This window comes from Cheilinus undulatus, linkage group 6, assembly GCF_018320785.1.
Source record: "Cheilinus undulatus linkage group 6, ASM1832078v1, whole genome shotgun sequence".
NCBI lineage: Eukaryota > Metazoa > Chordata > Actinopteri > Labriformes > Labridae > Cheilinus > Cheilinus undulatus.
The window spans coordinates 27,520,752-27,525,825 of NC_054870.1; the positions used below are offsets into that span (position 1 = coordinate 27,520,752).

Genomic DNA, 5,074 nt, shown 5'->3' on the forward strand with positions numbered 1-5,074 from the left:
CCCTCCCACCCTCTGGGCACACACACAAGAGCGCTGGCTCCTGCAGTAAGCGGCGGGGTAAGAATAGAGGAGGGGCACAGGAGGATGGTAGTCCCATATGTTTGAAGGCGAAGGGGAATGCTCCTTTTCGCCAGGAAATGGGGGCACTAAGAGCTTAAAATTGAGCAGCTCAGAGCGCTGGTACAGGCTCCGCCTTCCCCACCAGTTCCTCAGCTGACAGCCTGGGATTCAGTTGACAATAATGAGGATGCTATGTCAACAAGGGCATCAAACTTTCAGTTTCAGGGCGGACAGGAAACCATGTTCAGCCCCAGAGAGGACCCCTTCTCTGATCAGTTCCGGGAGGGGGAACCGGTGAGTGTGGAGGCCAGGGATGGCTCAGAGACTTCCCAAAGGAGCTCCCTTAGTGCTGACATAGGGGAGGGAGCCTGCTCGTTGTGAGCAACACTACGTGCAGCCCTGGCCAGGATTGGGCTGGATGACACACCGGCAGCTCAGAGCCTGGTTAGCAACCCATTCTTTCAGCGGACACCCACGGCCCCACCCTTTGAGTTTCCACCCTCACCTGCATTTCTGGAGGAGTTGAGGCGCTGCTGGGTTGATCTTGGGGCAGCTGTCCACCATGGCAGGGACTCTCAGACCCTGGCCTCCATGCGCAATGCAGGGGAGCATGGCTTGGACCATATGCCCCCTGTGGACCAATGCATCGCCTCTCTGGTTTTTTCTCCAGATGAGGCCCTAAAAGATAAGGCTTGCTGTCCAAGGCCACAGTGTAGGGTCACAGACAGCCTTCTTAAGAAAAGCCTATGAGGCAGGGGCCCGGATGGCCCGTATGGGGAACTCACTCTCTCAGTGCTCCTTCTCGCCCAGTCCTAGATGCTGCAGCCAGAGCATGATGGCAGAGAGCTTGGGGATGTCAATGATGCAGTACTCCAAGCATTTGGTCTGATGACCAGGGAGCTTGGTCGTCTGATGTCCACTCTGGCTATCGTGCAACATCAGGTTTGGCTGGCGCAGGCGCCAATGTCAGATGACTGTAGGCAGGCGCTGCAGAAGCTCACAGTTGTGCCGGGCTAGTTGTGCCGGGCCACAGGCAGAAAAAGCGCTGGGGCGCAGAAAGTAGTCCAGCCAGGCATCAGAAGCCTGGGGTCATCATGGTAGAGGGGCCATGGGCCCTCCAGGTCAGCGCTCTAAAAAGTGACGTGCCCAGGAACCTCGACACGCTCAAAAGGTAAACCCATCACCGCAGCGCTGGCAACAGGATAGCCAGCCGACAGGGGGTTGTTGGCGTCAGCCCAGAGGGGACCACCCTCCCCAATGCAGGCCTCAGCGGCAGCAGGCGCATAACCAGCACCCCCCCCCCCAAGCCCTCAAATAATCATCAGGGCACATGTTGAGGGCTCGGGGCCGGCGGTGGGCATATTCTCACAGCAGCACCTGGAATACTGGGCAGCCCATTCCCAAGACGTATGGGTTTTAAAGACAATCTCCCAGGGTTACAAGTTGCATTTCCGCTGCTGGCCCCTCCACCCTCAGGGATCAGGGTGACTTCAGTCACAGATCCCGTAAAGGCACAATGTTTGTCACAGGAGATAGCCACCTTCCTGGACAAAAGGGCTATTACCCCAGTTCATCCACATACGCAGAATGATGGGTTCTACTCAACATATTTTCTGGTACCCAAGAAAGACGGCTCTCTTCGGCCTATTCTGGACCTAAGGAGGCTGAACAAATATCTGAAGGTCCTTTTGTTCTGAATGCTTCGGACGGTCGATGTCCTTCAGGTCATTTCTCCAGGAGAATGGTTCACCTCCATAAAGATGCCTACTATCACGTTCCCATTCACCCAGACCACAGAAAGTTTCTCCACTTCGCCTTTCAGGGCCAAGCATATCAATTTGCCATTCTTCCATTTGGCCTGTCATTGGCCCCTCGCATCTTCACAAGATGGGCAAAGGCTGCCTTAACATCATTAAGCCTGACCGTAATACAAATTCTCCCCTACCTCGACGACTGGCTCATCTGCGCTCCCTCATGTCGGGAGGCAGAGCAGGCCACATCAAGGGTTCTCGCTCATGTGCAGGCCCTGGGTATGACAGTGAACTGGGAAAAGAGCTCACTAACTCCAACCCAAAAGACATCTTTCATCAGCTTGTCCCTGGACTCAGTGTCTATGATGGCATGCCCGAGCGTGTGAAAAGGATCCAGAGCCTGCTGAGGTCGTTCAGCCTTGGGGCACATCTGACTGCCCAGCTGCATCAGCCATCATGCCTCTGGGGCTGCTGCATCTGTGTCCCCTGCAGAGATGGTACAACAGCCTTCACCTGGACCCTCGACTGTGCGGGTGGGTCAAGGTCAAGGTCACCCACAGGTGTCTCAATCATCTTCACCAGTGGCAGGAGAGCACTTTTCTTCTTCACAGTGTTCCTCTTGGCTTGGTTCCAGCAAGGCGGAAGGTAGTGACAACAGATGCCTCGCCGCATGGTTGTGGGGCAACAAGGCAGAAGAGGAAAGTTCAGGGGGTCTGGGGCCCTCAGTGGAAGGGGCAGCACATCAATTTACTGGAACTCCGCACTGTCTACTTGGCACTCAGGCACTTCTCCCCCTTTCTCAGGGGCAAGCATGTGCTTATCTGAACAGCCAGCAACTCAGCAGTGTTTTATGAGAACCATCAGGGAGAAACCAGGTCATTGGGGTCTCTGAGAGAAGCCCAGAGGTTGTTGAAGTGGGCTCATTCTCGGCTGGCCTCCCTAAGGGCAATTCATGTTACAGGCAGATGCAACTGCGGTGGCAGATTACCTCTCACGCAAGAGGCTGCCCCCTGGGGAGTGGAGGTTGCACCCTCAGGTGGTACAGTTGATCTGGGATTGGTATGGGGAGGCACAGGTGGACCTGTTTGCTTCCAAGAGCACAACACATTGCCCCCTATTGTTCTCTTTGGCAGAGACCAGTGCTTCACTGGGGGTGGACGCCCTTGCCAATGCTTGGCTGAGGGGTCTTCTGTATGCATTTCCTCCAATCCCCTTGATAATGCCAATGCTTCACAGGGTGAGGTTGTCTGGTCACAGGGTCCGCCTGGTGTCTCCCAGGTGGCCGTCATGGATATGGTTTTCCATCCTCCCCAGTCTGGTGGAGGGAGTTCCCTGGCAGCTCCCAGTGAGGACAGACCTCCTGTCCCAGCTGGATGGAAGGGTGTGGCATCCGCCTCTGGGCCTCCTTCAGCTATGGGTGTGGCCACTGAGGGGGAGCAGTCACTTTTAACTGACCTTGAACCCTCCATTCAGGAAATCCTGCATAATGCTAGGGCTCCTTCTATGAGGTTAGTATACAGGAATTGTTGGTCTGCATTTCTTCATGGTGCAGGGACAGAGAGTTGGACCCAGTATCTTGTTTTGTGCAAAATGTCCTTCGCTACTTGCAGTATCTTTTTGAAGCTGGCTGCGCCGCTTCAACTCTGAAAGTGTATGTGGCAGCATTATCTTCAAATCATTGCCCTGTTGATGGCAGACCAGTGGGGGCACATCACTGGGTGTCACAGTTTCTCTGTGGTGCTCAGCGGCTGCGCCCTCCTAGAATTAAGCATGCAGCTACGTGGGACCTGCCTCTGGTCCTGCAGGTCTTAGGCAGGGCACCCTTTGAGCCTATGGCAGGGGCAGCCTTAAGGAACTTGTCATTTAAGACTGCTTTTTTCTTGGCAATTATGACAGCCAAACGTGTAAGTGAACTTCACGCTCTCTCCATTAATCCCACATGCCTTCAGTGGAAGGCAGACTACTCTGGTGTGACACTGTGGCCAAACATCTCTTTTCTGCCAAAGGTTTTGTCCCCTAGTCATATTAATCAGGCCATAGAACTAGAGGCTTACTGTCCTCCTCTATTTAGGTCAGAGATGGAGGAGAAGCCCAACTTGCTGTGTCCCATCCGGGCACTGCGCTTCTACATTGAGGCTACACAACGCTTCAAGCACTCGGAGCAGCTGTTTGTCCGCTACATTGGAAAGAATAAGGGGCTTGCGTTGTCTAAGCAGAGGCTTTCCCACTGGGTTGTTGAGGCCATTAAGCAGGCATATGAGGCTGCAGGTAGGCCTGCTCCTTCAGATGTTATCTGCCATTCCACCAGGGGGGTGGCTACATCTTGGGCAGCAATGAGGGGGGTGTCGCTTTCAGAGATCTGTGCAGCAGCATCCTGGAAGGCGCCTTGTACATTTTCGAGGTTCTATCGCCTTAGTGTGGCGTCAGCGTCCACACTGGCGTCGGCTATACTGCCATTGGCATCTACATCTAGTCAAGAGGTGGGTCTGGTTCCTCGTGACACTGCTGGCATAAATCATCCACTTTGTTTACTGCCACTGGCAGGCAGGAAGGAATGAAACAGAACGGAAGTTACGATGGTAACTATGGTTCTGTGAATTTCTGGATGACTGCCAGTCATTCCAGTCACTCAGAACTTTTCGATGCGAGAAGATTCTGAGCAGGCTGTCACGTGCTACTTATTACAAGTGTGGTCAGCCTACATGTCACTCACGTGACTTTGTTTACATTAGATCTCGACCTGCACGGAGTGCGAGGAGACATATCCACTTTGTTTACTGCCACCGGCAGTCATCCAGGAATTCACAGAACCATAGTTACCTTCATAACTTCCGTTATATGGTGACTATGGTAACCATGTTCCCGTTCCTAATACAGCCAGAAAAAAGTTCCTAATACATTATATGTTTTACTTATAGTTAAACGATTGAAAGCAGTCATTGTGGCATGATGATTGTATTACATGAAGATTAAAATAGTCATAATAACTTCAAATACATTGTAAGTGAAACTCAAAGTTAGTTTGAATGTTGTGATAAGTTAGTTTGTGCTAATGAAATCTAAATGAAATATACAAAATGATTTTGGTTCATAAAGTTTCTTTTGAAATTAAGTTAACTGAATACTAGGGCTGTATTTGTGTTAGCTCTAAATGGTCACAGTTTGTTGCACATAGTACCATGACACAACAAATATGTCCAAACTGTTAAAAAAGCAAACAAAATCAAACAAATCCAACAATTATTTTTATTTATCCACCAATA

At 51.8% G+C, this 5,074-nt stretch overlaps 1 pseudogene; it reads left to right on the forward strand.

Moving 5' to 3' along the window:
• The first annotated feature begins 1,469 nt into the window (after nucleotides 1-1,469).
• Nucleotides 1,470-4,369, forward strand: LOC121510770 (annotated as a pseudogene).
• The last annotated feature ends 705 nt before the right edge of the window (nucleotides 4,370-5,074 follow it).